The following is a 22,709-nucleotide window of genomic DNA, read 5'->3' on the forward strand; positions in this document are numbered from 1 at the left end:
GCAGCGCCGAAGTACCAGCGCGGAGCCGGCGATGCCTTATTGAGGGCCGCCTTGTGGTAAGCTCCGGTGTGCTGTGACCACCGACTCCAACATCGCGGGCGGCACTGACTTGAAACACCACGGAGCCTGGGATCTCTCGCCGAGATCGCCAGTGTTGGAGCTCCGACCAGCGCGGCCCGTGGACTTCGGGAGCCGCAGTCTCCGGTAGGAAGCGGCCGTTCCAGGCACTCCGGGCTGCTGAGATTGTTCTCCTGACGCCGGAGCTCCATCATCCGGCAAGAGGGCCTGTAACATCAGGCCGCCGTTGCGGCGACCTCAAATAGGCCCCGATCACGGGGTGAACAAGAGGAAGAGGACTGGAATTTGCAGTCTTCACTCACAGTGGTAACCATTGTGGGGGGATGTTTTTATGTTTAATGTTAAATTCTTCTCTAATGTTGTGTCTTATTTTTATTGGTGTGCTGCAAATGGCAACTCAAATTTCACTACACCAATTGGTATATGTGACAATAAATGTCCTTTGTCCTTGTCCTTGTCCTATAGTATGTGCTTCTACTACCTCCCTTGGCACCTCATTCCATATACCCAATTTTCCTCAGTGTGAAAAAGTTGCCTCTCAGGTTCCTAATAAATCATTCCCCTCTCACGTTAAATAAATGTCCTCTGGTTCTTTATTCCCCTGGTCTGGATAAAAGATTCTAGGCCCAACTGGCCCAGGCGGAGTTCCTGGCTGTGTCCTTAGTGGACCAACTAGCAGGAGTAGTTGCAGACATCTTTAATCAATCCCAACTCTCTTCTGAGGCACTCACCTGCTTCAAGAAGATCACCATAATCTCGGTGCCGACGAAAAGTAAGACCTCGTGCTTAAACGACTACGTCCAGTGGCCTTGACACCCACCATCATGAAATGTTTTGAGAGGCTAGTTATGGAACACATTAAAATCCAGTCTACCGAGCGCCATTACCCCACTGCAGTTCACCTACCGCCACAACAGGTCCACGGACGATGCCATTTCCCTAGCCCTACACTTATCCCCAGAACACCTGGATAAGAGAGACACCTATGTCAGACACCTATCCGTAGACTACAGCTCTGCCTTTAATACCATTATACCATCCAAGCTTATCACCAAACTCATGGGACTTGATGTCAGTACTCATCTCTGCAACTCGATCCTCGACTTCCTGGCCAACAGACCCCAATCAGTGCGGATAGAGGATAAATCACCCTCTACAATAATCCTCAACACTGGTGCTCTGCACGGATGCATTCTCAGCTCCGTTCTACTCTTTGTACACCCACGACTGTGCAGCCATCTACAAATCTAATTTAATTTTCAAATTCGCAGACAACACCACCATTGTGGGCCGGATATCAAATAATGATGAGAGAGTACAGGAAGGAGATTGAGAATCTCATGTCCTGGTGTGGAGACAACAACCTTTCTCATAATGTCAACAAAACAAAGGAGATAGGGATCGACTTCAGGAAGCAAAGCGGGTCACATACTCTAGTTTGCATTGACGGTGCCATAGAGATGGTTGAAAACTTCAAATTCCTAGGAGTCAATATCACCAACAACTTCACATGAACCACCCATATTGATGCAACGACCAAGAAATCATACCAACGCCTTTACTTCCTTAGAAGGCTTAGGAGGTTTGGCATGTGCCCGACAGCTCTCACCAGCATCTACAGATGCATAGAAAGCATTTTATGAGGATGCATCACAGCTTGGTTTAGGAACAGCTCCATCCAAGGCCGCAAGAAATTGCAGTGAATTGAGGACACAGCCCAGACCATCACACAAACTAACCTCCCTTCTATTGTCCCCATTTATACCTCACGCTGCCTCAAGGATGAGTTGCACCCTGGCCACTCCCTCTTCTTCCCTCTCCCATCAGGCAAAAGGTATAGAAGTGTGAAAATGCACACCTCCAGATTCATGGACAGTTTCTTCCCAGCTGTTATCAGGCAACTGAATCATCCAACCACAACCAGAGAGCAGAGTTGAACTACTATCTACCTCATTGATGACCCTCGGCTTTACCTTGCACAAAATGTTATTCCCTTATCATGTATCGATGCACTGTAAATGACTCGATTGGAATCATGTTTCATCTTTCTGCTGACTGGTTAGCACGGAACAAAAGCTTTTCATTGTACCTCGGTACACGTGACAATAAACTAAACTGAAAGACGCTGTGTATTCACCCTATCTATTCCCCTCACGATTGTATACACCTCTATAACATTACCCCTCAGCCTCCTCTGCTCTAAGGAATAAAGTACTAGCTTGCACAACCTCTCGGCTCTCTATCAAGTCCTGGCAAGATCCTTGTAAATCTTCACTGCACTGTTTCTAGTTTTATGACATCATTCCTACAGCAAGGTGACCAAACTGAACATAATACGCCAAATGCGGCCTCACCAACTTCTTGTAACATAACATCCCAACTTCTATACAATACCCTGACTGATGAAGGCCAATGGTACTAAAACCCCTCTTGACCACCCACTCTTCAGGGAACAATGTACCTGGACTCCTAGACCCCTCAGCTCTTCAATGCTTCCCAGAGCCCTGCCATTCACGGTGAAGGTCCTGCCCTGGTCTAATCTCCCAAAATCCAACACCTCGCACGTTTCAGCATTAAATGTTATTAACCATTCCTCAGCCCACTTGCCCGGCTGATCAAGATCTTGATGATCACTATCTTCATTATCTATGATACCACCCATTTTATTTATCTTCTGCAAACTTACTAATCATGCCTTATTATGTTGACTGCTTCCCTGAGGCAGCATAACAATCATGCCTTGTACAGTCCTTCCTACCGAGATCACTCTATCAACACAACATTTCATATTGTCTGCATACTTATTAATTTTACTTTCTACATTTATATCCTAACCATTAATGTATATAATAATCATTAAGTCTCCCCGCAGCATGTAATATAGTAAAACAATTTACTGAATAGTTTTTAATATCACAAAAAAAGGCACTCAGCCCAGCATGTGTAGGGAGGAACTGCAGATGCTGGTTTAAACCAAAGACAGACACAGGAAGCTGGTGTAACTCAGTGGGTCAGGCAGCATCTCTGGAGAAAAGGAAAAGGTGACTGTTTGGGTCGAGACCTTTCTTCAGATGGTGACGTTTTAGGTTGAGACCCTTTATCAGACGTCTCTCAATCAGCCCTACAGCTCAATGTCTGTGTTCATGGACTTTCTGAGCCTCCTTTCAATGAATCTCATCCATCAACATAGTTTTCTATTTCTGCACTCTTTCCTGTTAATGGCATCTTTCCGTGGTACGGTGACCAAAACTGAACACAATACTCCAAGTGAGGCCTCACCAACGACTTGTACAACTGTGACAGAATGATCCAAATTCTCTACTTTATTCCCTGATTGATGAAAGCCAATGTGCCCAACTTGTTTTGCATGTTATCCTGTAGATTGTAGATGAACACATCAGATAGTGCAAAAGAGAAATAAGCAGAGTACAGAATATAGTGTTACAGCTGCAGATTAAAAAAAAATGCAATAACATCGATGTAGATTAGAAGATTGGAAATGTATCCTTAGCACATGAGGTCTATTCAAGGGGCTGGCACAAGGGAAGGAATATCATCACAGGGAGCCACATGAGTGGCAAGGGTGTTTTGCTTAAAGACCGACGAGAACACTACTGAAGGCGACACCATTAAATGTATAAGAGTACTAGACCAAGTGCAGACCCGTTGGGTCTGTTCCCCCAACGTGCAGTTGTGGGGGGGGGAGGCGGCATGCAGCGTAACACACACTAACTATCCCCCCCCCCCCCGCGCTCACGCTAATTACCCCCCTTGATATTATATTAATATTATTAATTTGCTCCTTTTACCCCATAACCACCCTATCTACTGACGCATAGCCCCCAACTTGCAGTCACATCTAGAGAGGGGGGGGGGGGGGGGGGTAGAGAGTGAGGGCAGAGAGAGAAGGGGGCAGAGACACAGAGAGAGGGGCGGAGGGAGAGGGGGTGGCGAGGAGGAGAAGAGGGAGGGTGGGTGAGAGGGGAAATGTGGAGGTGGAGGGGAGGAGAGAGCAGAGGTGAGAGTGAGGAGGGAGAGGAGAGGGAGGAGGGAGGAGTGGGGAAAGGGGGAGAGGGGAGAGGGGAGGGGGGAGAGGGAGGGGGGGGGGAGAGGTGGGGGGCAGGAGGGAGGGGGAGGGGGAGGGGGGTAGGGGAGGGGAGGGGGGGTAGGGGAGGGGGGAGGGAGAGGGGAGGGAGGAGGGGAGGAGAGGGGGAGGAGAAGGAGGAGAGACGGGGGGGGGAGAGAGAAGAGGGGGGAGAGGAGAGGGGGGGAGAGGAGAGAGGGGGAGGAGAGGAGAGGGGGGGGAGAGGAGAGGGGGGGAGGAAGGGGGGGAGAGGAGAGGGGTGGAGAGGAGAGGGGGGGAGAGGAGAGGGGAGGAGGGGGGGAGAGGGAGAGGGGGGGAGAGGAGAGGGGAGAGGAGAGGGGCGGGGAGAGAGGAGAGGGGGGAGTGAGGGGGTGTGCTGAGAGGGGGGGGTGAGGTGAGGGGAGGGGGAGAGGTGGGGAGCAGGGAGGGTGGAGGGAAGGGGGTAGGGGTGTGGAGGGGAGGGGGGTTTAGGGGAGGGATGGGGGGGAGGGGATGGAGGGGAGGAGGGGGAGAAAAAGAGGGGAGAGAGAGAGGGGAGGGGAGAGGAGAGGAGAGGGGGGGAAAGGAGAGGGGGGGGGAAAAAAGAGGGGGGGGGAGAGGGGGGGAAAGGAGAGGGAGAGGAGAGGAGAGGGGGAGGAGAGGAGAGGGGGGGAGAGAGAGGGGGGAGAGGAAGAGGGGGGAGAGGAGAGGGAGAGAGGAGGAGAGGGGGGGAGAGGAGAGGGAGGGGGAGGAGGGGGGAGGAGAGGGGGGGAAGGAGAGGAGAGGGGGGAAGGAGAGGGGGGAAGGAGAGGGGGGGAGAGGAGAGGGGGGGAGAGGAGAGGGGGGGGAGAGGAGAGGGGGGGGAGAGGAGGGGGGGGGGGAGAGGAGGGGGGGGGGGGGAGGGAGAGGGGGGGGGGGGGGGGAGGAGAGGAGAGGGGGGGAGAGAGAGTGCCTTTTTATTTCAACCCAAACCCCCCAAACAACCATTTGCAGGCAGTGCTTTTTTACTTTAACCATATTTTCATTTTCAAACCACATTAAGGGTACTTACTCACAGTTGTGTGGAAATGTGTTCAGTGTTATTCACAGCTCAGAGAGACGTGACCCTCTGCCTTCCTCCAGCTTGCAGACTAATTGAGGCACACCACTTCCTGGTTTTCTAGTCCATCTCCCCTGCCGCCAGCGGGGGCAGCAGAGAGAAGGGGGAATTTTGTAAAATCATTAATATCTCTGTCATTTTTCATCGACTGGAAAAGTCCTCGGCACACATGTGGCGGAGGGGGGCTCTGAGCGAGGTGGCCAAAAATGACAGCCGTAGGTGGCGGCGTTCTCTCGGAAATCGCAGCACAGATCGCCAAAACCGGTCAAGAACAGACTTTTAGTAATATAGATGTATGAAAGGTTTTTTGCACTGTTTTCGTTTTGCATGTATTTTTTATTCTGAAAAGTTATTTTCGAAATAATTATGTTTAAAGGACTGAGTGGCTGCAGGTGCTTCTGGATGACCACCGTGTGATGTGAAAGACTCTCTTTGGTCTGCCTGAAACCTGTTGGTCTTCCAGCACAGCGAGATGCCCATTAGGTAATGATGCTGACTGGCCCATTCCAGACTGCAGGAGTACATGCTGGGGATGCACTGGAGCTTTGTGCAGCCAATGTGAATGCTCTGTGGAGGAGCACCATTGCCATGGATCCTTTCGCTGTTGAAAATTGAAGGACAGAGTCCAGTGGGGCCATCCCTCAAACAAGGGAAAGGATATCACCCCACGGGGCCACGTGAATGGCAAGGATGTTTTCTTTAAAGATAGTTGCAAACACTACTGATTATGATCTAATTGAATGCATAGACACTGAGAATGTATGAAGAGTGTTTGTACAGTGTTTTGTGTTGTATGTATATTTTTATTCTGAATAAAGTTTATTTTCAAAGTAAATTTTTTAAAGAACTTTTAGTGCTCACATTGTTTGTGTATTCTCAGAAGCATAATTTATTCAATCATTTTTCATGCCAAAATGTAAATATGCCAATTATATGAACCTTGTGATCAGCTGCATAGTGTACATGTAGATTGCAAATTCTTGATACTTCATTGTTTCAAAACAAAAACATTCCAATTATAAACTTTAAATGAATACTGAGGAGACCATCTGCTTAGTAAAAGGCTGCAACTGGATTCATGCTCCTTGAAGCTGGATCCCATATAATAACATTAATGTGATGGGGGTTGAGGGCTGACCATTTCACTGATGCACAGGTCAACATACACCAGGCATTGATTAGTCCTGATTTTTGACGCTGTGGGTCGGAGGGGGAAGAACATTATTCATTTCAGTGAAGCGTGGATGGAAATGCATATTTCCCACTGCCACCAACCCTCACTCACCACAGTCCCTCTAATGCCTCACATTTGATTGTGATACTCTTAAGGTTGCTGTCCTGGCTACTGGTAATTCAGCACACTCCCCCTATAACCCCCAAACAGGCTCCACCCACATGGCACGCCACAACACAAAAGCACAACAAGACACCCACACAGAACAGCGCCACAAGAAACGACAACCAGCCCCAGGAACGACGTCGAATAAGAAACCGCACAAACAGCCCCGAACAAGACAACCCCAAACTCACGAAGGGCCCAATCTCACCCCACCTCCGCATACCCCCCAACCCCCCCATCTCTCTCCCCTGCCCCCCTTCCCCTGCCTCCCTTGCCTCCCCTCTCCCCCACCACATGAAACTCTGCATGAATGTGTCAGGCCTTCCAGCACTTATGCTGGGGCATCTACTACAGGGCCTGCTCCCAATTAAACCTGATGCAGGATTTGCAGGTCCTATTTGAACGATGGTTTCATAGCTTCAAGGGAAAAAAGGCAAGACTAAGATAAGGTACATTTCTAAAATTGTTTATACTTGCTTTGATCCTTTTAATTATATACAAATGTTATTGGCCGATTTGTTAAATCTCTAATAATGTTTAAATGTAATAATTTATTCAATGTTAATGGTTTTTCAAAGCTTTTTTCAGTGCGATTCAATGTTGGCAGTGTTGTTCCATTCTGCCCACTTGACTGGACTGAGCAGCAGGTGACCTTGTTGAATGGGTCATGATCTTTCCATTCATATTCAGCCTTCCTAATGTAACTCAGACAAGCATGCAATCACAGCTGGGAGTAGAGCAGCATGCTACTTTCAGCAGGTGATGGATGATTGAAATTCCAATCCCATCTTCCCTAAATTGGCAAATGGAAATCCTGCTGTGCTAAGAACATTATTCCAAATTATGCAAGAGAGAAGAAAGAAGGATAATGGAGTGAATGATGTCGGAAGCCTTTCTGTTTTCTGTATTGAACCAAAAGGTTTGGAGCAGGAACTGAATTTCACTCTACATAATAATCATGTTAATCCATTATAGTCCAGAGACAGTAATTAATTACACAGAAACCCAACTGCAAACTCATCAGAGAACAAAATGTAGAAATTTTTAAATAGTGCCGGGTTTTTTCGGTGATGTTCCGATGAAAATTGGTTATTTCTAGAATGGATGAGGAATGGGATCATTTCCAAGTGGAAATATGCCACGCTAGGAATTTGAACAAATGCTTCCACTTGCAGGGATAATCGAAGTTTGACACAAAATATGCATGGAATGACATAAGGCCCCCTGCGATACTCTTTTATTCCTCAATGATTTCTGGGAAATTAGGTCATATTTTGTCCGGAGGTGGATCTGAGTAATTAGCTTTTAATATTGTTGCTTTCTGAATGGGCCTCAATGTAAACCTCACTCAGAAAAGTTTCCTTGCTTACCTACTCCCCCTAACTCCTGGCCCTCTTTCTCCAAGTGACCACCTTGAATTTACCATGTGACCTGATAATTTCTCTTCAATGGTTTGGAATGGACAGTACACAAAGTGAAGTGCCTAAGACCATTCAGGAAGTCTTGACACTTTTGAATTTAACTGCAATAGGTCCACAACCAATTTTCACTCTACAATTTAATCATATTAATTATATATTCACTGCGTTAACTTGTTCTCAACTTTCTGGGTTTTCATTGGAAACTGGGCACGTAGATGATGACAGAACTTTCAGTATAGCTTCCCCAGCACCAAGGCTCATCTGGGCTGAACAATGCTTCCACTGGTAAGATATTCACTAAAATGAAACAAAAATCTTTGGAAATCTAACTACCTTGAAGATAAGGTTGAAAGGGTCACACTAATGGAAATCTAATCAATTAAGCACTTATTCTTAGCTTTCACTCATTGTGAATATCAGGAAATCATAAGCTCAAGCATATCCGAGAATTTATAAATAGATTGAAAATATCTTAAATCAAAAATACTGGTTTCAGTATTCCATTCAGAAACAAGTGAATCAGGTCACACCAGCTTTAGAAGAACCAAGCTGCATTGAATAATTCGTATTCGTACTCAATCATTGTTCACTTAATGAGTGCTGTTAAATTCTTGTGATCAAAGTTGATTTATTTGTATTCTTTTCATTCTTTGCTGCTCGGCCATGCTCCCTGCCAATCAAAATTAAGTGTTTGCCTGCTTGATATTGGATAACCATCAAACTGTAGCAGAGTAGTTAAGAGACAGTGTTCTGGACTATTGATGCAGAGACACCAGTTTAAATTCTGCATGGCACTGGGGGATTTCAATACAAATAATTGAACACCTCTGGAATTAAACAGTAAGAGTCTCTGTAACTGCACAACAAAAATTTCAGATCAGGGTAATATGCCATCCTTACCCTGAATGGGCTATACATGATTCCAGACCCATTAATGTGGTTGACTGTTGCTATTGAACTAGAGATCAGTACTGATTAGAGATAAACAATAAATGCTACATTGTCAGTGATAATGGCATCTCTTAAACTACTAAATAAGACTCACTTTAGACTTTAGAGATACATTGCGGAAGCAGGCCCATCTGTCCACCGAGCCCATGCTGACCAGCGATTATCCTCTGCACTAACATTTTCCTACACGTTAGGGACAATTTCCAATTTTCACTGAAGCCAATTAGCCTACAAATCTGCACGTCTTTGGAAAGGTGGGAGGAAACCAGAGCACCTGGAACAATCCACTAGGTCACACAGAGATCGTACAAAGTTGTAAGTAGCAACTCTACTGCTGCGCCACTGTGCCGCCGCTTGGTCTTCCATGATTTTTCACATCTTAGTTTTCCTTCCACTTTTGTCAAGGGTGAATAACTACAATTAATAGCCCTGTCCCACGGTACGAGTTCATTCCAAGAGCTCTCCCGAGTTTAAAAAAAATCAAACTCGTGGTAAGCACGGAGAATGAACGTAGCGGGTATGTCGGAGGTCGGGGACGTCTCTTAGTGGCTCATAACGCGAACGGCAGGTACTCGGGAAGACTCGCTAATGGCAGTTAAGCTCGGGAAGACTCGTGAAGATTTTTCAACATATTGAAAAATGTCCACAAGAGCCCCGAGTACCGACAAGTGGCCATTACCGTAAATCTCCGAGTTCGAATCAGGGCAAACTCGGGAGAGCTCTTGGAATGAACTCGTACCGTGGGACAGGGGTTTTAGTGTCTCATTTTCATCATTCAGTGAACCGATCAGCAAAGAAAGGCGGACACACAAGAGGCTGCAAATGGTGGAATCTTGAACACAAAACAAAGTACTAGACGACCTCAATGTGTCAGGCAACATATGCGGAGGGACATCACCTTCTTCAAGTCAAAGGTGTAGCCATGGGCACTCGCAAGGAGTCCAACTATGCCTGTCTTTTTGTTGATATAGAGAACACTCCTTTTCTAAACATACCCTGACAACATTCCCTAACTCTTTCTCTGCTACATTGACAAATGCATCGGGGCTGAATCTGCACCCATGCAGAACTCATTGATTTCCTCAACTTTCCTACGAACTTTCACCCTGCCCTCAAATTCACTTGGACTACCTCTGACACCTTTCTCCCCTTTCTCAATCTCTCTGTATCCATCACAGATGATAGACTATGTATTGATGTCTACGACAAACCACTAACTGCCCCAGTTAGCTTGACTCGCCTCTTCCCACCCTGCCTCTTGCAAGAAAGCATTCCTTACTCAGGAGTTAGGGATCGATGGGCAGGTGAAATGAGCAAAGAAACTTAATAGAGGGAGGTTCACAGCTTTGGGTTGAGGCCCACTGAGGAAGCAGCAATATTAAAAACTGATATATCTGAGATTGTCTCATAGCAAGTGCACCTAACAATATAACTAATTTCCTATTGCTGATTTTAGGCTCTCTGCCCATAGTTCCCTGGCTTGCACTTGCAGCCATTCCTAAATAAAGGGACACTATTAACCACCCCTGTCTTCTGATAGTCTTTGCATAGTCCTTGCCTATGGCCCTACGATACACAGTCTAGGCCTGAAGATTTATACAGCTTTAGGTGCTTTAAGACAACTCGCACCTCCTTTTCTGAAATATTAATATGTTTCAAAACTTCACTATTTTCTTCCGTATATTTCTGAGCTTCCAAGACCTTCTCCCCAATAAAAATCTGACAAGAACCATTCATTTAAGACCTTGCCTATCTCCACACAGACATAACTATATCGACCCTTAAGGAGACCTATTCTCTCCCCAGTTGGTCTTTTGCTCTTAACATGTATATAGAATCTCTTAGGATTCTCCTTTAACTTATCTGCCAATGCTATCTCATGTCCTCTTTTTGTCTTCCTGATTTCCTCTTAAATGCTCGATTACATTCCTTTTATTCCTGAAGGTACTTTGTTAAATCTTAGCTCCCTATTCCCGACATATGGCTCGTCTGTCAGACCATTAAGATCTATGAGCAGCATTGAACAGTGTCTGTATTGCCCATGCCAACCAATACAGGATTGCCCTCCTGAAAACAGATGCATATTTGCCCCATTTTGTGCCAGAAATCTTAAGTAGCAATCTAAATGACTGTTTCATAAATAACTGCGAATTGGACTAATGCCATGTACCTAGATCAGCTCAACATGTTTGACAACCATTTTTCAAGGCTCTAACACTCTCAGTGAAAAATAGTTCCATAAAAATTGTTGTTCTTAATTCTGCACCTTCTGTTAGCATTGGATTGTTATGTATAAAGTTTAACGCATTTTTTTTTTAATGGTTAGGTTGGTTACAAATGGTAAGTGTCAACAGGATCATTAACAGCATAGATGCATTGCGAGATAATGGATAATATAATTTACTCATGGTCTGGCAGGCATTTAAGTAAATTATTGGTGATTAATGTTTATCTCTCGAAACACAGTTGGTTCTGCTGCTCTGTGTGCTTTGATGAGAAATGTCTGAGGGCATTCTTTTACTAAAATAAGTGATTTAGCATCTCTCTTCCTCTTTTCAATCCAAAATAGGTACACCTCATTTGTAAAATCAAATCATGTTCCTTCCCTTACAATCGGGTTTTTTTGTTTTATGTAATAATTTGTCATCTTCAAATTAATGTCCATTTAATGAATAGCTCTTAATCCAGCACAAACCACAAGAGTTGAAGGATTGCTTTGTTGGTGCCTGGTGCTGCATTTACCCAGATAAGAGGCATGCAATGTATAAATGCAACATGTGGCAAGGTACTTATGAATAATATGTGCATTAGATTGTATGTTATGCTTCAGTAATAAGATACAGCACTGAAATCTTTCTTCCTTAAATACAATCCTGATTGTCGTTAGCTTTCAACAGTGATGTTGCATAGCTTTAACTCTTCTCTATCATTCGGTAACAACTCGAGTGCTTCTGTGTGATTGGACAAGGAACCTTAGATGATTATTAATTTCCTCCAGTTACATACGGGGATGAGCACAGCCACTATTTTATCTCCAGCCATAAATATCAGACACTTGACATGTAATCTACATTTACAATGTCTCTGTCTCAAACAGACTACTTACAATTTTATTCATGTATTTAATCTGGGACTTAGCCTCCAGTGCGGAAGCTGTTTCATCCGATCTGTTACGTTGCCAACCCATTTTGTCTGCTGCTGAGAACTCCAATTTTTTTCTTTCTATGAATTCTGCTCATTCAGTTCCAATCCTGCTCCCACCCCGGTGCTATGTTCACATTACATTGTCCCTTTCTGTATTTGCAGTCTTCTACACACTTTTGAACCATATTACCTTATTCTCCTGATTCCAAACATATGCTATTCATTTGGTGGGTTTGCCTTAAGCCTCCTGGTTTAAAATTCTCTTTTTAAATAATTTTGCCCGTATTGCTTCAGCTCCTTGATGGGGCCACGTTTAGTTTAGAGTTACAGCGCGGAAACAGGACCTTTGGCCCACCTAGTCAGTGCCGACCAGTGACCACCCTGTACACCAGCACCATCTTACATGCTGGGGACTATTTACAATTCTTACCAAAGCCAATTAACCTACAGACCTGTACGTCTTTGGAATGTGTGAGGAAACCAGTGCTCCCGGAGAAAACCCACACAGCCTCACAACGTACAAACTGTGTATAGAGAGCACCCAGAGTCAGGATTAAACCCTGGTCTCTGGTGCTGTAAGGCAGCAACTCTACCGCTGCACCACTGGGCTGCACTCAGAACCATTTAAGGTTTTATTCACTATTCATAATATATCTTTTATTAACTTGGTGTCAGTCTAAATAGAGCCCGGTACAATGTGAATTTCACTGCAGCATATTAAGAAAAGGTCTATAATTTGCGTGGATCATTTTGGACCTGCTATAATTTCTCGTTACGTTATGTTAAGAATTTATGCAATTAGATTTTTCATTGTTGAGGATACTTTAGATTTTCCATTGTTGAGGATACTTTTTGAGTTTAACAGGTTTTTGGCATTTTGTTAGATTTTCTATTCACTGCTACCGAAGAAACAATTTGAGGGGTTAACTACATAATTTATCTGGGGTTAATTTTGCTTCACCCAGCTTTATGAGTGATCAGAATTAGCTACTAGGTTTAAAACCTGTGACTGGATTGTGAAACTTGCCATTTTAGTTACAACATTAAATATTTACAATAAATGTTACAATTCCAGATGAAAATGTAATTAAAAGTTTAACGTAAGTAGGTTACTGAATGGATATGCTGATCAATCAGAAATTGACTGTGAGATACAGAATCTATCACAATCTTATTGAATGGTGAAGCAAGGTTTTCATAACCTATTCCTGCTCTTGTTTAATTCATGTAACTATTACCTGTCCTTGTACACAATGCCAAGGAACAGAAATAAATGTGCATATCGTGTAAACCTTGTGAGATATTTCCCTGAACTGTACATGATATTTTTCTGTGTAGTCTCTTCTCTGAACCATAATTGCTCACCACATTAGAATATAACTTTATGTGGCTTGACTGAGAATTATTTAATTCTTACATAATTCTGCCCTCTGCCATTTGCTGGAAACATGCTGCCAGAATTAATGAAATTAGTGGTTCTTACAAGTTTATGTTGTGGATCTACATGTTCTACCAACCACTTGGATTAATCATTATTATTCTATTAAATCATGTTCTTTGGCTAATCAGGACATTGTGGCGGCTCCCAAGGGTCCCACGCACTACAACATTCTCAATTATGTTGCATGCATTGAGATGATCAGTCCAATCACCTCAAATTAAACGAATTGTTGGAATACCTTTTCATTACCTACTGTCTAATTTCATGCTGCAGTAATCTCAGAAAAGAAGACATTTTGGATTGAAAATTAATTGAAACAAATTGTACCCAACATTAGTAGTTATTGAGAAATATAATAGAAGTGACTCAGTTAAAGGTTTCAAATTAACATTAATGGTAAATTCTGAAAATTCACTCTAATGGTCTATGATGGAATCTAAACTGGATTAAGTAATCACTATGTACCATACAATGGTATCTATTATCTATAAACCTTTGCTAAACAATCTCTCGCAGATGGAGTATAAGGCAGAGAGAATCTGACAAGCATGCTAAAACAATCAGGCAAAAACAAAAGAACCGAAGAAAGCAATCAGCAAAACAAAATAGGTTCAAAATTAACAAAAAGAAGAAAAATCCATTCTGAAGGTCAATTGGGTCTAACGGTTGGTTCCCTCCCCCACGCATCGCACTAGCTTATGATTTTCACCCTATAAACAGCTTACAATGGCCTGTTTCCTTTATCATCGTTTCCTTTTTGCATCTTTCATTCATTGTTCTTTATCTCTCCACATCACCGTCTATATCTCTTGTTTCCCTTATCCATAACCAGTCTGAAGAAGGGTCTCGACCCAAAACGTCACCCCTTCCTTCTCTCCAGAGATGCTGAGTTACTCCAGCTTTTTGTGTCAATCTTCTGAAAAGAAGCCAATCTGACTTGTGAATTAAGACACCACTGGCAGGTTTAGCCAGTTAATCCATCCTGTATGGGAACTTTGCTGCATGTTTCTCTTGAACGATGGTGATATGAGAAATAATTCAGATCTTTTTATAAGCTTAAAGTTGTCCTGTTGCACACTAAAAACGAAATTGCCTCTTGATGTGGTAATGATTAATGGTCCTATGCAGTTCATCAGTTCTCTCGGTTAAAATCAATGTGGCCACAATGCAAAGAACACAATATTCCTCTTGTCTTATATTAATCATAGGTAAGGAATATCATGTTTGAATAAAAGGTTAAACCCCATAATGGAAACTGATACTACAGCTTTAATTTAATTTTAATATTGATAATGATATATATTAAATCAGTGAAAATAGATAAGTGCTCTTGATCGTATTGATCTCTGGTCAAATAATTGATCATGACGTAACATATGATCTTGTAATAGGGATACATAGTATTTAACTATCTGAGTCACACAATATGTAGCAGATATACGAGTCAATTAATAAGTAAAATACACTTCCATAAAGATGCAGAGTGGGCTAAAGAATTAGTGTATCAAGTTGAATTCAGTGGAGAGGAGTATTATTAAGAGGTAGGCTGGAGATGGAGTATAATTAAGAGGCATGCATTGGAGCTGATTTTTATCTCCATAACATTTATGAAAAATGAAAGTTATTTAAAAGAGTTACAATATGTTAATTGATTAGATGCTTGTTTTATTTAAATGTAGATAGGATGACAAGAAGGAAATGGAAAAGTGAATAGGAGAAAATAAGGAAAGGCAAACTTTCAGATGGTGCCTTTCATGGCATGAGGATGTCCAAAAGTGCCAATTAATTATCTCTCAAAGTTTTAACATAAGAGACCTGACAGCCAGTATGTGAGCAGAAAGCTGTCACAAGAAGTGATAAATGACAAGACAATTTGATTAATGATTCAGAGAGAAGGCTCAGCATCAGTCAATGAAAAATCCTCCATTCCTCTTTGCAGTAATCTCATGGGACTTGCAACAACCTAGCTTAGCATCTTAACTGGTTGCTTCATGGCCTGGTTCAGCAACTTGAATGCCCAGGAATGAAGAAGATTGCAAAAAGTGGCGAACACTGCCGTCCATCACAGGTACTGACTTCCCCACCATTGAAGGGATCTATAAGAGTCGCTGTCTCAAAAAGATAGCCAACATCATCGGTAACCCACATCACCTGCCATGTGCTCATTTCACTCCTGCCATTTTGAAGAAGATAGAGGAGCCTGAAAACTGTAACGTCCAGATGCAGGAGCATTTCCCCCCCCACGACCATCAGGCTATTAAACACTACAAGCTTTAAATAGGCTCTGAACTACATAGACTCAGGGGTATTATTTTTCACTTTGACACTAGTATTGTTTATTTATATAAATATAAACTCCAGCATAAAATGATGGATATATATTTTACATAGTTATTATGCTGCTGCAAGTAAGAATTTAATTGTTCCATTTCGGGACATCTATCTATATTACTAAAACTCTTTGTTTGTGCTGGCAATGTGTCAATCTGCTCTGCTTTTTGCTATCTTCTTCCAAACGCTATACCACAGCCTTCCCATTTTCACATATTCTACTCACATTTTTCCCGTCGAAACGATAAACATCTTCCCGTCGCATTCCGACCTATATTTCTGAAGTTATTCATGATTTAAAGTTTCAAAAAAAGCCAAAACCGTTTTCTCAGACAGCGTCCAATGATGATGTCACAATGACTCTCACAGTGCACCAATCACAATGGGCTCTTAAGCTGGCTGCCAACTGCCACAATGACTGTTGCCAACAGTAACAATGGCCTCTCAAGCTGGCTGCCATCTGCCACAATGACTGTTGCCAACAGTAACAATGGCCTCTCAAGATGGCTGCCTCTCACAGTGCACCAATCACAATGGGCTCTCAAGCTGTCCAGGCCCGGGTGCTGCTCTACGACCTGGGTAGGTCCTGAGGCAGGGAAAGTGAGTGAGGGGAGGAGGATGAGGGCAATGAGGAGGAGGGAGATGGGGGAGGGACTCTATCCCCCTCCCTCTCAGCCCCTCTCCCTCTCTATCCCCCTCCCCCTCCCTCTACCCTCCCCCTCTACACCCCTCCCTCTCCTTCTCTACCCACTCCACCTTCCCCACCCTCTTTACCCCCTCCCCTCCCTCTCTACCTCCTCCCCCTCCCTGTCTAACCCCCTCCCACTCTAGGGAGTTGTGAGTCAGAGCTCCCGTGGATTTTGAAGAAACAGCAGCAAAGAGAAGCAGGAAAATGCACTGATTGGCTCTAGCCCGAGTGAGAGGAGAGTTAGAAGTGAGTCAGAGGGGGAAAACAGTTTAAAAAGAGAGGCATAGCACAGGCAGATTTAACTCAGAGCTCCTGTGGATTTTGAAGAAACAGCAGCAAAGAGAAGGAGGAAAAAGCACTGATTGAGTCAGAGGGGAGAAACAGTTTAAAACTGAGGAATTTGGTTTGTAAATTTGTAAATTAGGCAATTTATCAGTCAATATAAGCAGGATGGCTATTAGGGAGTGGCAGTGAGGGAGCAGCCTTGTGAGAAAAATGCGAGTCTTTGGCACAAGAGTCTTTGGTGAGGAGGCTGAGGAGAGGAGGCTACGTAAAATGCTGGAGAGGTAGAGATGAAAGAAGGAGATGTGAAGCAAGCTGATTCAGTGTGATGCTTGCAGTATGTGGGAGGTCAACGGCACTGCTGGTGCCTCTGGCTGCTACAAATGTGAGAAGTGCATCCAGGTACAGCTTCTGAAGGACCGTGTTGGGGAACTGGAGAAGCAAGTGGATGACCTCAGGTTCGTCCGAGAAACGGGGTCATTCCTCGACAAGTCCTACAGTAAGATTGTTAAACCTAAGGTGCTGGAAGAGAGAAGGTGGGTGACAGTGAGAAAGGGAGGGAAACATGGAATCCAAAGGTCCCCGGGTGTTGTACCTCTTGTGAACAGGTTCACCCACTTAGAAGCTGTCAGGACAGAAGACGTTATCACACTGAGTGGCGGTCTGGCTTGCAAAGCAAAAAGGGCTGTTGAGCCAAAACCAAAGAGGCCAATGTCAGGCAATGCCATTGTAGTTGGGAACTCCATTGTAAGAGGTACGGACAGGGGTTTCTTCAGGAACAGACGGGATTCGAGGAAGGTGTGCTGCCTTCCTGGTGTCAAGATCCAGGATGTCATGGACAGAGTGCAGAAAATCCTCAAGGGCGAAGGTGAACAGCCGGAGGTTGTAGTACATGTCGGCACAAATGATGTTGGAAAGAAGGGGATGAGTATTCTGCAGCGTGACTTTAGAGAGCTCGGAAAAACGCTGAAAACCGGGACCTCCAGGGTGGTTATCTCCGGTTTGCTTCCAGTTCCTCGAGCTGGTGAGACCAGGAACAGGGAGATACGGGACCTGAATGTGTGGCTGAGGAACTGGTGCAGGGGGCAGGGATTTAGATTCTTAGATCACTGGGATCTCTTTTGGAGTAAGGGAGAACTGTACAAAAGGGACGGATTGCATCTTAACAGGTGGGGGACCAGCATTCTGGCAGGCAGGTTTGCCACTGCTACACGGGTGGTTTTAAACTGAATAAGAGGGGTGGGGTGTCAAATGGGATAGTTGAGGATAGAGTTAAAGGGAAAGAAAGTAAAGGGATGGTTAATGACCCCAGAATTAATGGGAAAGTAAGCTCACAAAGGGATAGGAGAGTATGGCCAAGTGTAATAGGGATCGATGTGAAAGGTGAGATGCGTAAGGAATTAAAAGTATTGTATATGAATGCGCGAAGTATAAGAAGTAAAGTAGATGAGCTTGAGGCTCAGTTAGAGGTTGGTAGATATGACATTGTGGGGATTACTGAGACATGGCTGCAGGAGGTTCTGGCCTGGGAACTTAATATTCAGGGTTATACATCCAATAGAAAGGACAGGCAGGTGGGCAGAGGAGGGGGGTAGCTCTGCTGGTGAGGGATGCAATTCAGTCCCTTGCGAGGGAAGACATAGGGACTGATGAGGTAGAGTCACCATGGATTGAGTTGAGGAATTGTAAAGGCAAGAAGACACTAATTGGTGTTATGTACAGACCCCCAAATAGTAGCCCGGATGTAAGGTGTAAGTTGCAGCAGGAGTTAAAACTGGCATGTGACAAAGGTAATGCCACTACGGTGATTGGGGTTTTCAATATGCAGGTAGACTGGGAAAATCAGGTTGGTTCAGGACCCCAAGAAAGAGAGTTTGTAGAATGCCTCTGAGATGGATTCTTAGAGCGGCTTGTAATGGAGCCGACCAGAGAAAAGGCAATTCTGGATTTAGTGTTGTCCAATGAACCAGATATGATAAGAGAACTCGAGGTAAAGGAACAGCTTGGAGGTAGTGATCATAATATGATTAGTTTTAATTTCCAATTTGAGAAGGAGAAGGTTAAATCGGAAGTATCAGTGATGCAGTTGAGCAAAGGGGACTATGAAGGCATGAGAGGGGAGCTGGCTAAGGTAGACTGGAAAGGGATCCTAGCAGGAATGACGGTGGAACAGCAATGGCAGGAATTTCTGGGCATAATCCAGAAGACGCAGGATCATTTCATTACAAAAAGGAAGAAAGATTCTAAGGGGAGTAGGAGGCAACCGTGGCTGACAAGAGAAGTTAGGGATAGAATAAAACTAAAAGAAAAGATGTATAACACAGCAAAGAGTAGCCGGAAGCCAGAGGATTGGGAAACTTTCATAGGACAACAGAAGGAAACAAAACGGGCAATACGGGCTAAAAAGATGAAGTATGAAGGGAAGCTGGCCAGGAATATAAAGAAGGCCAGTAAAAGCTTCTTTAGATATGTTAAGGGAAAAAGAGTAGCAAAGCCAAATGTGGGTCCCTTGAAGGCAGACATGGGTGAAATTATTATGGGCCACAAGGAAATGGCAGAAGAGTCGAATAGGTACTTCGGATCTGTCTTCACTAAGGAAGACACAAACAATCTCCCAGATGAACTGGAGGACAGAGGATCTAAGGGGGTAGAGGAACGGAAAGACATTTTCATTAGGTGAGAAATAGTATTGGGTAGGCTAATGGGACTGAAGGATGATAAATCCCCTGGGCCTGATGGTCTGCATCCCAGTGTCCTCAGGGAGGTGGCTCTTGAAATAGTGGACGCTTTGGTGATCATTTTCCAATGTTCAATAGATTCAGGATCAGTTCCTGTGAATTGGAGGATAGCTAATGTTATCCCACTTTTCAAGAAAGGAGCGAGAGAGAAAACAGGGAATTACAGACTAGTTAGCCTGACTTTGGTGGTGGGAAAGATGCTGGAGTCAATTATTAAAGAGGTAATAATGGGGCATTTGGATAGCAATAAAAGGATTAGTCCAAATCAACATGGATTTATGAAAGGGAAATCATGCTTGACTTATCTTCTGGAATCTTTTGAGGATGTGACAAGTAAAATGGATGAAGGGTTGCCAGTGGATGTAGTGTATCTAGACTTTCAGAAAGCCTTTGATAAGGTCCCGCACGGGAGACTGGTGATGACAATTAGAGCACATGGTATTGGGGGTAGGGTGTTGACATGGATAGAAAATTGGTTGGCAGACCGGAAGCAAAGAGTAGGAGTGAACGGGTCATTTTCAGAATGGCCGGCAGTGGCGAGTGGAGTGCCGCAAGGCTCGGTGTTGGGGCCGCAACTGTTTACCATATATATTAATGATTTGGAAGATGGAATTAGGAGCAACACTAGCAAGTTTGCAGATGACACAAAGCTGGGTGGCAGTGTGAACTGTGAAGAGGATGTTAGGAGGTTGCAGGGTGACCTGGACAGGTTGAGTGAGTGGGCAGATGCGTGGCAGATGCAGTATAATATAGATAAACGTGAGGTTATCCACTTTGGTGGCAAAAACAAGGGGGCAGATTATTATCTCAATGGGGTTAGGTTAGGTAAGGGGGAGGTGCAGCGTGACCTGGGCGTCCTTGTACGCCGGTCACTGAAAGTTTGTTAACAGGTACAGCAGGCAGTGAAGAAAGCTAATGGAATGTTGGCCTTCATAACAAGAGGATTTCAGTATAGGAGTAAAGAGGTTCTTCTGCAGTTGTATAGGGCTCTGGTGAGACCACATCTGGAGTATTGTGTACAGTTTTGGTCTCCTAATTTGAGGAAGGACATCCTTGTGATTGAGGCAGTGCAACGTAGGTTCACGAGATTGATCCCTGAGATGGCTGGACTGTCATATGAGGAAAGATTAAAAAGACTTAGCTTGTATTCACTGGAGTTTAGAAGCATTAGGGGGGTTCTTATCGAAACTTATAAAAGGACAGGACAAACTAGATGCAGGAAATATGTTCCGAATGTTGGGCGAGTCCAGAACCAGGCGCCACAGTCTTAAAATAAATTTAAGACTGAGGTGAGAAAAAACTTTTTCACCCAGACAGTTGTGAATTTATGGAATTCCCTGCCACAGAGGGCAGTGGAGGCCAAGTCACTGGATGGATTTAAGAGAGAGTTAGATAGAGCTCTAGGAGCTAATGGAGTCAAGGGATATGGGAAGAAGGCAGACATGGGTTATTGATAGGGGACGATCAGCCATAATCACAATGAATGGTCGTGCTGGCTTGAAGGGCCGAATGGCCTCCTCCTGCACCTATTTTCTATGCTTCTATGAGTATTGGGACCCATGGGTGTGGTGGAATATTGCATTTGAGGACCAGCCCTCCCCTGTGATGCCGCCCCCCCCCCCCCCCACCCCCGCATAGGGGGATGGGACCCAACGGGTCCCACTTGGTCTGGTATGACTATAAAACACTCTTGACTTCCTCTCTCTTGATCTGAAAAGCAGCATGTACCAATATACTATGCTCACTCAGCACTGCACTGAATGCACACTCAGATGTTAGTGGAATATGAAACATCAGCCTTCGATCCAAAAGTCAAGGTACTGTTAAATAACTGAGCTATGCTGACACCAATGAAACTAATATAAAGAAAATAATAACTTATCTCTTATGGCGAAACATATCGCAATGGCTAAACATTTAATTGTCATCCAATACTCAGGTGCTTGGGGCAGTTATTTCAAACCTAAGAATTAGTAAATGGCTCATCCAGCTTCCTACAAATAAATGCTTGAAATTTGTAGCCACCTCCCTTTTTATCCCCATCGGTGCCCACTGATGTGTTCAATAAGTAGGTTTCTCTGAGCAGGAGAGGTGATGGAGTGCATACCCAGTGGAATAATAGACAATGTCACCTACTTGAAGATTACAGTGTTTTGACCGAAGGATGTGGAGGAATGCAGAATATCTTGGACAGGAAGTAAATTGGAACAGTTTTTCAAAGCCAGCATTATGATTTAAACAGTATAATAACATTTCAGGGGATCCGTGGTTTTCCAGTTAATTCTGTTTTACTCTTCACAGATGCTGCCTAACCTACATGGTTTTGTAGTGTATTTCTGTTCTCCAGTGTTTTCTGTTCTTTGTTACTAATTCAGATATCCAACATCTGCAGTACTTTGTGTTTGTCGTTTCAGCAATAGCTTCTAGCCTTGTTCAGGAAGAGATGGGGCGCCCGACAGGGATTATTTCTGAAGAGGGGGGTCTCGACCCGAAACGCCACCCATTTCTTCTCTCCAGAGATGCTGCCTGTTTCGCTGAGTTACTCCAGCGTTTTGTATCAAGGATTATTCCGGTGTCTTGCGACGTTCCATTTTAGCTGTTCCATAGTAAACCTTGTCTTGGGACCTATGGACCGCACCATGATACAAATATGATAAAAACGTAGGCAACAGTGAAATGAAAGAAAGGAAAACACCGTGTACATTTTTACGATCGATAGTTTGCAGAACTGTTTTTCTTGAACTTAATAATTCAAGTTACCTTGAGCATTCAACAGAAATCCTGAGCTATTTCTCTGGAAAAAGTTTTATTTAAATAATTCAGATTGTTCAGCTTGCGTGAAGGAGACTTTCTTGTGTGGTAGCTTATATGAATAAAGTAATGAAAGAATATAATTGCATCTCGTCAGTCGTCCCATTCCCACTGGCGACGCTGATATTAAAATGAAAAAAGAGAAATCTTCAAAATATCTGGATCGCCATTAAAGTCAATCTGAGATATGATGAACTAACTTCTGTCGAGCTAATGAAGTTTTGAATTATTGAAGCCACAGAACTGATGTTTCAAAATTCTAATTGTTGCATTATCTAGGGGAAGTCCAGTAGAGTATTTTCCCTGTTCCAAATTAGATTGAT

The sequence above is a fragment of the Amblyraja radiata genome, chromosome 1 (assembly GCF_010909765.2).
Source record: "Amblyraja radiata isolate CabotCenter1 chromosome 1, sAmbRad1.1.pri, whole genome shotgun sequence".
Taxonomy (NCBI): Eukaryota; Metazoa; Chordata; class Chondrichthyes; order Rajiformes; family Rajidae; genus Amblyraja; species Amblyraja radiata.